This window comes from Desmodus rotundus, chromosome 2 (genome assembly GCF_022682495.2).
Source record: "Desmodus rotundus isolate HL8 chromosome 2, HLdesRot8A.1, whole genome shotgun sequence".
NCBI lineage: Eukaryota > Metazoa > Chordata > Mammalia > Chiroptera > Phyllostomidae > Desmodus > Desmodus rotundus.
The window spans coordinates 79,136,274-79,149,018 of record NC_071388.1 but is presented as its reverse complement, the minus strand read 5'-3'; positions in this window follow the sequence as shown (position 1 = coordinate 79,149,018).

Genomic DNA, 12,745 nt, shown 5'->3' with positions numbered 1-12,745 from the left:
TTCCATGAGAGATTTGAGATCTGTCAATAGCAAATCATTTTTGTATTTAAATTTTTGTACTGATTTGAAAAAAAGTCTTATTAAATATCTTTAAAAGTATGTTTCTCATCTTGTTCGTGTCACTCAGCTGTTCGAACTTCATGATGCTTTTACCCCCCGTGTATTGATGAGCTGCTGAAGCAGAGATCTAAAGCAGTCATTGCCTGAACAGGACAATCAGGCCTCTCCGACATAACAGCTCTGAGGTTAAGCAGCCTAGGATTCACGTGGGAGCTTCCGTCGGGGCCCCAGGTCCTTCTACAGTCATTCTCTTCTCCACAGTTTCACTTGTCAGGTTTTCAGTTACATGGTCAACTGCGGTCCAAAAATAGTAAACGGAAAATTCCAGAAATAAACAATTCATGTTGTCAATTGTGTGTCATTCCGAGTATTGGGATGAAGTCTCAAGCCGTTTTGTTCTGTCCCATCCAGGATGTGAACCATTCCCTTGTTCAGAGAACCCACACTGGGTATGGTGCCCACCCCTTAGTCACTTAGTAGCCATCTTGATTATCGGATGGGTTATCAGAGAGAGACCTCATTCACATAAGTTTTATTATGTATATTGTTCTATTTTATTAATAGTTATTGTTGTTAATCTCTAACTGAGCCTTATTGGTAAATGAAACTTTATCATATGTATGTATAGGAAAAACAGTACATATAGGGTTTCAGCCAGATACTGGGGGGTCTTGGAACATACCCCCGCAGATAAGGAGGGACTAGTGTATCTTGTTGTTCTTCCACCCCAAAGGTGCTCCCCGCATCTCCAAGCCCAGACTACCTAACCATCACCACTACATTCCAGCCAGTGGGAAGGTGAAAAACTCAGGGAGAGCATGTTCCCTTAAGGACTCAACCAGCAGTTGCTTTGAACACTCCCTTCCACATTCCATTGCTTGAGTTTAGTCAAATTGCCACAAGTTGTGAGGGAGTGTGGGAAATTGAATATTAATGGAGGGGAACCACATGCCCAACTAGAAATCAGGGGTCCTACCAATATGGAAGAAGGGAGAACAGATATTAGGGGAAATTAGCTGGTACATCGGTCACATCTATCGTAAAAGAAAAAACTGCCACAGACCTCTTTTCTCCCACAGTCTTCAAATACTCTCTTCTATTTCACGTGCCACACTAGAGCCAACTATGTTGGGGGGAAATGGTGGTGCATGGAGCCACAGAGCAGAAGCAGACCTGTTTCAAGATTCTGAATGTCTTAATAAGTGTCACTGATAAGGAAAGAATTGGGATGAGTTTTAAAGCTCAGAATGATCATAACTTATCATGTCTATAATACTATAAAGGGATCATTCAAAAAATTCAACAGGCAAGTATGTAGTTCCAATTTGTGGCTGGTTAATTCACTTACTTAAACCATCAATCTGGAAACTCAAGACCACGGGTTCCACTCCCACTGCACAGTTAGTTCTATTTCATTCTATAGCCAAGGACTCTTTCATAACATGGACCAACCATCTTGTGTGTACACAGTGTTGGTCACAGAAGTGAATGGAAGGACAGATACAGGAGAGAGGCGGGAAGAAATAAAAGGATGGACTTCAGAATGCTGGACAAGCAGGGCAAGTCCACCATTACAATGGGTCTATAGTAACCCCCTACATTAAAACAAAACACAAAGTAGCCCCTACTTTGTGCTTGACATTACTAAGGCAATGTGAGGGATACAACAACCACAGAAAGCATGACCTTCTCCTTAAAAAAGGTATCGTGTGTTTGAAGTAAATCAATGTTTGTTAAAGAAGAAATTGACTTCCAGGCAATGTTCAAACAGGTGCAGGACAGGAATGATGCCAACTGATGTATGTGTGCTAAAGAAATTCAGAAAGAGAAAGACCATTCTGTGTGCTTCCTGCTTGGGAATGCTTTCTATGGCTTCTCCACTGCGTAATTCCTCCTCATCCTTCAGGACACAGCACAAGCATCAGTCTTGCTCCCTCTTGCTCAGATTGAGTCACTTCTCTCTCTGCCTTGTATAGTCTTCTGTCCCTTCACCTTTCCTGCTTAGTAATAAAGTGTGTCTTACTCCCCTATTAGAGTGTAAGCTTCGTGAGAACAGGCAACTTGTTGTTTCTTCTTTGCATCCACAGCCCATCACAGAGTGCTGGTCCCATACCAGGTTTGAGAGAATGAATTTCTCAAGTCTGCTGTGGGAGGCAGTGTCAAACCTCATGTGAGGTGTGACTGAATCCAGCTTTGAGATTTCAAGATTATACAGATTACATATTCCAAGATTATTTAGAAGCTCACTGTGGGGGAGTCTCATTTTTTTTTGGAGATTATTTTTATTTATTTTTTAAAATTTGCAAGTCACTAACAGTTTTATCTTTAATAAACTATTATTGAAGAGTTCTATACTTATACAAAAATTGCAGAAAAGTTACAGGTAGTTTCCATAAACCTGCACTAGTTTTGCCTGTGACTAACATCTGCCATTCAGAATGCACTACACTTAGCCATCATTTCTCTTCAGGTTTCTCTTGGTTATAACAATGTCTGACTGCCACTGTTTCGGAGAACCCGATAGTTTTGAGGATCACTGGTCAGGTATGTCAAAGAATTCCTTCGATTAAAATTTGTCTGGTGGTTATCTCATGATTAGGCTGGGGTTATAATGTTTTGGGAGGAGAAGATCAGAGTTTGCCATTTTTTATCACTTCATATCAAGGATTCATACTATCAGCATGACCTAGCCAATCTTCACGTTGATTTTCACCATATGACTGACACATTGCTTGTCAGATTTCTGCAGATGATTTTTAGAGACATCATCGTTAATTGGAAGAATTTAGGTGGATGGAACACAGGCATCCCAAGCGTTATAGCCTCTCCTCCTGTAAAGACCAAAGGGAGTAGACTCGTGTGTGTGTGTGTGTGTGTGTGTGTGTGTGTGTGTGTGTTGGGATGGGGGTGGGGCGGAGGGGCTGCGATAAGGACAACGGCCTGACTAGATTCTCTGATCTGCTCAAGGACTAGGAAAGGAAGTTGTGGTTTGCTGAGTTAATAACCAAAGGAGAGCTAAGTGATACAGGGTTTTACATATAGAAAGAGACATTTATATTTTCTGAAACATACAAGAAGACATTGTATGTCCTTAAGTGGGAAAATTGTAAGAAAATGAGTATTTTAGAAAAATTATTTTGATCAATTTTTGGAGAAGGCACAAGTAGTAAAGCAGGAGAGATCTGAACAGAGACACTCTAGGATTGGGATGAGAGGTTGATGGTGGAGGGTCCTAACCAAGCCTCAAAAATAAGAGCCAGATGTTAGGCCAGGTGGCAAGGTTTAAGCGCTGTAAAACAATGGAGCTATTTCCAAAGCTAGGAAATGGAATGAAGAATGGTAAACTGCAAAGACGTTTGCAAGAGTGAATTGAACTTGGGGATAATCCCAGGATGGCCTTACGAGAGAGGAGGAAGCTTGTCCCAAGGGCGGTTTCTTCACATTGACACACTTGGAAGACAGGAATGGCACCACTGACAGGAATGTGTCGTCCACCAGCAGAGCCCGCTCCAGGCAGGGAAAGAACACACTCCATTTAGTTAGAGTCTTGCCTCCAGGTGAGCATTTGGGAGGAAGAAGCCACCAACCAACAGAACTGGCGATCTCGGTAATAAGAGAGAGGAAAAAGACTAACTGGAAATTGGTAGCACTATTTGCAGACAAAAGTTATGAAATTGCTTTAAAATCTCCTTCTTCACTTACTGCATGAATTTATTTAACGAATCCTTTCATTGTAGATACAGCAAAGGTAAATGTCATCCCAACCCATATGGAATCACAAGTAATGCAAATACACAGGGCCAACACAGAGTGTCAATCAATCATGTTTTACTCTATTTCAGAAAAAAAATTTCCCCAACGGTCCTTGTCACTCTAAAAACGCAAATGTATATGCTCTTTCTATCTCATGAAAAATATCCGTGGAGTAAACGTTGGAGTTATCTTACTTTTAACAAAGAGTTAACAGAACTTCTAATGCTTTCTGTCATTTTCAAAACAAATATTTGTGTGTCAGGATCAATTTTATCCTCAGCCAAGCTATTCTTTATGTCAAATAGTGGTTAATAATTTTTATTGTTAGAAATGTTTTTGCTAATTCCTGGAGATAAGTGTAATGGAATTTAAATCAAAAGTGGGGCACATCGTCCCTTTTTAACAAGTGGTTCAGAAGTGTCTCTTGTGTGTTACTAAAACACAGGGCCATCTAATCACGTTTTCCTTTGACGCATCCAGAACCTCTCCAGAGATTTTTTTTCTTTGCTATCTTACTGCAAATAAAAAATAGATTTTAATTAGAATAAAAACACCTGTAAATTAAAGCTAGTGAATCCTGTGGAGACATACACTTTACACGCCTTGTTAAGTCCACCAAGACCTAAAAGTTAATTTTGTAATGAGCACAGCCAAGTCAGTTCTCACCCGGCAAGTGAGTGGCTGGCAGCAATGTTCACATCTGCTCTTCATTTGTGGGGCAAGAGACACATGGGAAAAGCTAATGGAACATTGACCAGTCTCCAATTTCCTACTACTAATAATATTTGCCTTTCCTTACCAAACACAATGCTGCCCTTGTCATTTGTTCTGCCAGACCAGAGTCACTAACATAGAACATGTGAGGAGAGGGCTCTGGGGTTGGACGCAGAGAACGAGTATCAACTCCTCTATTTACCAGCTGTGTCACCTTGACTCACTGCTTCACCTCTCCAACCTTTGCTTTTGCACCTGTCACATTTGGTACTCATAGTGACCACCTTCTACAGTAGATGGAAGGGTGGATGATGTCGTAGGGTGTGGTATGGAGGGGTAACCATCATTACCGTTTGCTGAGTGCCAACCATGTACCAGAAACTGCTTTACATGTTTTTATGTATTCCCTTAGTTACTCCTCATAACTCTATTATTAGCTCCATTTTACAGCAGTAGAAACTGAAGCACAGTAATTTGTCCAAGATTAAATAAAAATGACAATTCTAGGATTTTAACCCAGGTATCTGGATTAAGGTTCACACTCTGAGCTATTATATCATATTGCTTCAAGGCAGTAAGTAAACGTTCTGAACTTTCTAAGAAGCAATCACCTGCTCAGAATATTAGCTTGCCTCAGAAGAGAAAGCAATGAAAAATTTCTCAGTTATTTCTTATGGTCCTTACCAGACACAGCAGAAATAGCCAGCTACAAGGCACATTGAGAGATGTGATGGTGACACATTCCTGTCCATTAGGAAATACGAGGGCAGATATATGTGGCTTTAAACTCTAACAAGACCACCTTACATCCATAAGGATGGCTATTATTTCAGAAAAAAAAGGAAAATAAGTGTTAACAAGGATATGAACAAATTGAAACCCTTGTGCACTGCTGGTGGGAATGTAAAATTGGGCAACTGCTATGAAAACAGTATGGTGGTTCCTCAAAAAATTAAAAATAGAATTACCAAATGATCCAGCATTTCCACTTCTGAGTATGTACGCAAAAGACTTAAAAGCAAGGACTCAAACAGATACTTGTCCATCAATGATCACAGCAACATTACTCACAATATCTAAAGGGTAGAAGCAACCCAGATGTTCATCAGTAGATGAATGTATAAACAAGATGTGGTGTAGACAGAAATGGAATATTATTCAGCCTTAAAAAACGAAGGTCATCCTGACCCATGCTACAGCATGGGTGAACCTGGAGGGCTAAAAAAAATAAGCCAACCACAAAAGGACAAATATATTATTCCACTTATTGAGGTATCTGTAGTAACTCGATTCATAGGCAGAAAGTGGAAGAGTGTTTGTCAGGAGATGCGGGGAGATAGGAATGGGGAGTTATTGGTCAATGGATATAGAGTTTCAATTTTGCAAGATAAAAAGAATTCTGGACATGGATGGTGGTGATAATGAATGTATTTAATGCCACTGCACTACACAGTTATAAAATGGTTATGATGGTAAATTTTATGTGTGTTTTATCACAATAAAAAAAAACACTAAAGGGAAGAAACACCTGTTAATAGGAATAACCCATGATGTAAGTGGTTATTGGAAATGACCAGCAGCCTCCCTCACCTCCAAGTTCATCACAGTGTTTACTTAATGGATAAAGAGTCTAAGCAACACCACTTTGGTGGGTCAGAAACCACAAATCCCAGCCTCGCCCGGGGAAGCTCTGCAGATCCCGATGGGGACTGCCACTTACCGCACCTCCTGCACTTCAGTGGGTGTTACATTCGAGGGACCTTAAGACTTGCCTACCACTCACTCCCCACCTTTGCCCCATAACCCCAAATTGAAAAACAGAATGAGTTTATGCTCTCTTCAAGCATAAGCGTGCAATCTGCATGTCAATTTTCTGATGCTAAAGGTGAAATTACAGATCAGGTTTTTCTTTCTCTAAATGAAGGAATCTTTACAGAGCCATATGTACTCAAGATATAAGATAAGGAAAAGTTTTACTTAGGCCATCTGACCTCACCAGGCCATATGGAGAGAGAAGAAAAATTTGTTGCCACTCTGGGCAGAGTATCCAGCCTTGGTTAGGAGAAGGGAAGTGAGCATAGTTTCAGCATCTGGCAGGTCCCAAAGGAACAAGTGCTCCCTCTCATGGCCAGAGAAGAAACAGCAGTTCCACAAACAGGTTTTTTCTTAATATGAATTCAGTGGGTCAGGAATTTGGAGGGGACAGAGTGGAGACGGTTTCTCTCTACTCTGTGATATCTGGGACCACAGTCCAGGGTGAATCAACAACTGGGGCCCAGAGCAATCTGGAGGCTTCGTCATTCGCAGGCCTAGCTGTTGATGCTGGTTGTCAGCAGAGACCTCAGCTGGGCTGTGAGCTGGAATGCCTACACATGTTCTTCCCATGTCATTTCTCTGTTGGCTACTTTGGGCTTTTTTACAGCATGATTCCTGGGTTCCACATGTAACAAGGTGGAAATACATTGAATTTTAAAGATCTAGCCTCAGAATTCACAGAACATCCCTTCTACCATATTCTATTAGTTGAGGTGATAAAGATTAACCCAGGTTCAAGAAGAGGAAATGCAGACCTCACTGTTCAATGAGAGGCATGAAAAGGTCACATTGTAAGAAAAGTATGCAGGATGGTATATATTGCTGGGCACCTCTGGAAAATACAATCTGCCGGATACCTACCTGGTTGTTCGGTGTCTTATCTGTGACAAATACTAGACATGGTGGACCTAGACATGGGACACAAGATCCACACACTTTTGCCACTCCCTCAGGTTCCTCCACATGCTTCTTCCAGATCTCTTTGCTATTGAATTTCAAATATTGTCCCTACAGGTCCTTGACCCACTCCATTCACTATTGCTCAAGACGACATTCATCCTTACCTCAGACAATTTCTCTCTCGGTTCAAAGCCAACGACTAAATGTACATCTTGCAGGTCTGCCCATCAGTATTCTCCTCACCACTGTCCTTTAGCGCCCTTCCCCGAGGGGGACTGTCCAGCTCCAGCAACACATCAAGCCTGAACCTGCCTTGAACATTTTCCTCCATCATCATCTGGCCATAGGTGTGAGCTGAGGAATACGAGCTCACACCTATGGAGTACAAGACATGGAGGTCTAGGTCATCTGTTCACATAACTTACGACTTCTGGACCTGATTTTTTTTTTTTTTTTAGATTTTATTTATTTTTAGAGACAGGGGAGGGGAGAGAGGAAGAGAAAAATCGACGTGTGAGAGATAAATTGATCAGTTGCCTCCCCAACTGGGGACACGGCCCACAACCCAGGCACATGCCCTGACTGGAAATTGAACTGGCAACCCCTCAGTTCGCAGGCTGGCACTCAACCACTGAGCCACACCAGCCAGGGCTGGACCTGCTTAAATGTGATCTCATGTACACCATTTCTATGGTTCAGTGGATTTTTGCTGTGTACACCTGACCTTACAAAATCCAGGTCCTGAAGGGCAGCTGTGTTCATATAATCATTGGATGTTCTATAGTCAAAGATCACTTTCTACTAGAGCTCAGTATCATGCAGTAGGTGTTTCCGAATGGTTTGGCTGCAGACGGCATGGTCTTACTCTAGAACCCTAGGAGTTTGTGCTGTGACTCTCCTTTTAGGTTTTGCTAGATTCCACAGAGCATCATCATCGCCTAGCACCTCGGGGTCCATGCCATCATCATGAACTGAGTGGAAGAGCAGCTTGTATCACAACCGGAACATGCTGCCAAGCCCTCTCCTCTTAACTCTACTCAAAACTGGCAACCTTTTGACTTGCTTGATAAATGGGTTAGAAAAGTATTTCGACGTGTGACACGGGCTATCTGTCCAATCAAAAGAGGTGCACCAAATACTGTTTCTTTTCCTTAGTGGTAAGAAATGAAAGATTCAATAACTTTTCCTTTACCGTGAAGGGGACACCTAGGCATGACTCAGATATCGGCTCCTAAAAATGTGATCAACATTGCAGGCGCCTGGACATTTGTAACCTATCACTCCTTTTGAACTACATAATGGCAAAAAGCAGGAGAGTTAGCCAGCCTTAAAGGGTTCATAGGAAAGCATTAACAGCTTTGAGTAAACATGAACTCAATATTCCCAAGTGAATGCAAAATTCTTTTGATTTTGTACCCTGATAGGAATTGAGTATGCACAGCATATATTCGCCAGATGAAAATCACATAGAAAAATGCTGGGGGCGGTGTTGATGGGTTCAACCAAAGGTACAATACCTGAGACAGCCTCTATGATTGAAGATATCACTTAAGTCAGGGAAGTCACTCATTTTCACCGGGGGCCGCATCAGCCTCACGGTTGCCTTCAACGGGCTGCATTTTAGGACTGTATAAATGTAACTACTCCTTAACAGTTAAGCGAGAGCTCAGCACTGCCACCAGGTAGAAACAAGGTGCCAGGTCAGATAAAATAAGGTGGAGGGCCGGATTTGGTCCGTGGGCCTTGTGTTTGCCATCTGTGACTTAAGTTAACAGTAGCCCACCATCATTTGCTATGGTCCAACTGATTTAGGAGGGACCATGCTGGCAAACCAAATCCCCTGCAGCCTCTAAGTCCTTTAGATTGTCATTAATCTCTGCAATTCCACTGGAGTGAGATAGTGCTTCTAAGTTACTATTTTTATGATGGAGTGGAGTGGAAGAGGCAGTTTCAAGACCTTCCACTTGGCTCTTCCTACCCTAATGGTTCTTATTTCGTAGGTCAGAGGGTCAATATGATGGTTCTACCTACTGCAAAGTATAGCTGTCTCAATTATTCACTCAGCAACTGAAGAGATGACCAACAATTGATGGATCCGTTGGAGCCACTGTTAACCAGACTTGGGCCAGGACTCCATCACCTGGCCCCTGTGTGCCCTGCTCTAACAGGAAGTTATGGTAGCAGAGCAGATTCCCTGCATCAACGTAGTTCACCCTCAATCCAATACCCCTTGAAAGAGCTGGACATTTTCCCAGCTCTTTTCCCCGGTGTAAAATATCTCTGAAAAATGGTCATAAGTTCTGTTGGAAAAGGTTTGAATACATACTGTATACAAGGCAGGGCAAAGTAGGTTTACAGTTAGGAGTATACAAAACACAGATTTTCTTCTTGTACTATTGTTTATTAATTATTGTATTTTTTCCATACGAACAACTTTAAGCCTACTTTTGCCCCATCCTCTATACAGTGGTGTTGCAGAGAACTTCCTCAAGGGAATTCATATTCCCTTTAGATCCATGGGTTCTCAGTTTGAGAACTGGCTCATTTCTGCAAACGGATCCAGAGATCATGCTTTTCCATCTGGCAGTTGACATCTGCCTTCTGCTCACCCATTCTTAATTGTTTCTGTTGTTATGTAAATCAACCAATGCCCTCATTAGCTTCTGATCTATCCTGCCCCCATCTATCATGGTCTGCAGAACACCACAGACCCTGTACATTTCAAAGATCCCTGACTGGTAATTACATTCACTGTCTGATGATTAAGTGATGCAAACCGCCCTTGCTAGTCTGGAATCCTGTCGTACTGATTGACACAAGGGTATCTCCTACTGTCATCTCTGGCCTGCACGGAACAATCACTACTGAGCCCCTCATCTAAGTCAATATCTACTCACTACTGCAATCTTCTTGCTTTAGTGAAAGGAGTGTCCTCTGGGCCCTCCCAGAGAATACAGCTGGCAAATTCTCCGGTATCATATAACATCTATTCTAAGAAATTCACTACTCGGGGCCTCCTGACACTTTCCTTAATAACCTGCCAAGACAGTGCTGAGGTCTCCATCTCATTTACTGTAGATTACCATTGCGTCCAAGCTTCAAGTTGCTATCCTCACAGGGTGTTAGGACTTGCTGAGACATTAAATCATTAGCTACTGGATATCAACATCGTTCCTACTCAACTTTACCCACTGCTGGCCCAATACTCTTAAGATCCATTACCTTGTGAAATTCTTGGTTCCTGCTGACATATATATTGACCTGTGGGTTTTCTTGTGAACAAAAAATTTTCTCCTGTAGTAAAAACTGCACTTTCCGTTCTATCTATACTGAGATCTAACGCTAGCTATTGGTGAAGAAGCAATGAGGGAAGGTAAGGGTATGAACATCATCTTGTGAGGCAGCTGACTGAGGTGCAGCCTTGAATCATCTCCAGGTAATGGGAGTCTGCTTTTTGCCAGCAAGGGAGAAGGGGCCCGTCTGGCAGCCCAGAAGGCTACAGAATCTAGGGGTTCAGGCACCTCAAGCATATCTACCTAAGTGTCCCCATCTCAGTCCCAGAGTTTGACTTGGATTTAGCATAGAAAACATGTCAGCCTGTGCATTCAATCTCTTTATAGCTCTGCCACCCTTTTGATGAATTTCTGGGCTGAATTGAAGGTACAGTATGGCTTCTGGTTGCAGAAGATAAGGGTCCCTCAATAACACTATGTTGGTATGGGTCATTTTTCAGTCACAGACTGCTCTGGGAATGTTAAAGCCATAGGAAGATGGGAAATCACCTACTAGATGGGTGACAAGAGCAAGTTATGTCTCTGTGCCTTAGTTTCATCATTTACAAAATAGAGAGAGTAACGGTACAAACCTGGAGCACATGCTTTTTGTATCCCCCAGGCGGCCTTGGAAGCAGTCCATCCACGGAGGAAAGTTCTGGCAGCTGCCAGCATCCCACTTCAAGCAGGCAGAGGTGTGTAGCTCTGCTCTTCGGCCTCAGGGCTTTCTCCAATGGCAGCATAACCTGGGAGGAGCTGGAAATTCAAATACCTTGGGACAATCCTCACCAACCCCCCAACTCCATAGCAGATTGCAGTTGGTGGATAAATGCCCTAGCCTCCTCCGTTCCAGAGGCACAGTTCCACATTATTTCTCAGAAGTCCCCAAGAGGCTATAAAAGCCAGTTACTGACCATATCAATAACCAGTTTAACCACCTTCCTGGTCTCACTCTTCCTGCCTTTGTTCCTGTTCCCCACCTCCTCCATCACCTCCCAGATAAACTACTCGCATCCATGCCCTGCCACAGGTTCTGCTTTTCGGGGAACCCAAACTAAGCCAGGGAAGAAAATGACCACCTTAAACTGAATAATTGAAAATAATTTAGTAAAGAGACCATGAAGATGAGGTAGTTAGGGAAACAAGGGATGGTGCAGAACACCAGGGCTAGTAATAGAGCTAAGGAAGTGAGAGCCCTGGCCATTAGTAGAGGCATGAGGACCAGGACTAAGGTGAAGCAAGCAGGCACCTCCAGCACAACATTTAAGGAGGCATGGACTCTCGGGTTTGTGGAAGTACCAGCCTGAGAGTGAGTGCTTCCTTAAATTTTGCACCCTAGGTCTCTACTTGCCTCACTGTGATCCCAGCCTTGAAGAGACCACATCAGGTGTCATTTTCTCTCATCCTTTCTTACTGATGCCTCCAATTTGCTGAACCCAAATGTGAAACCAAAGTTCCAGGGGTATTTACATTAGCCTTCTAGAGCAGTGGTACCCCACATTTTGGCAGCAGGGATCAGTTTCTTGAAGACAACTTTTCCATGGATGTGAGGGCAGGGAGGGGATGGAGCTCAGGCAGTAATCTAGCAATGGGGAGCTGGATGAAGCTTTGATGTGGGGAGCAGGGTGTTGGAGACCCCTGTTCTAGAGCATAGAAAGGTAGCGATAGTTAAACAGAAACTATCCAATTCTGCACAGCTCTGCTGAAATCTATTATTTACCCTGCACAGTAACACCAATTTAGCTTTCCTAAAATAATACTTCCACATATCCTTTGTATGTAATGAAAATAATACCCAGAATTATTGGTCTGATGTTCAAGATCAAGGCATGGGGTTGAAAAAGACAGCAGGAATTATCTTTATTTTACAGATGACAAAGTGAAGCCCGACAAGGTTAAATGACTTGTCCAAAACAACATGCCAGTCGAGATCCATTAGCGAGGCCCAGTTCAAGTACCACTACCTTTATGGTAGCTTCTCAGTTCACATTAGGAAATGAATGCTTCCTCCTCTAAATTCAGAATACTCAGTCACATACTGTACAGGAAGAGGAAGCAGATCAAGGCCTGTTTCAGCCTGAGTTTCTCTGTTAGAAGAGGTGATCATTTACTAGGGTGCAGGATTTTGCAATGGACTGATTTATAAATTAGGATGCCAATTCACTGATAAATAGAAGTTAAATGAATGTACAACTTAAACTGGCTAGTCAATGTAGCCTGGGATCAGCAAA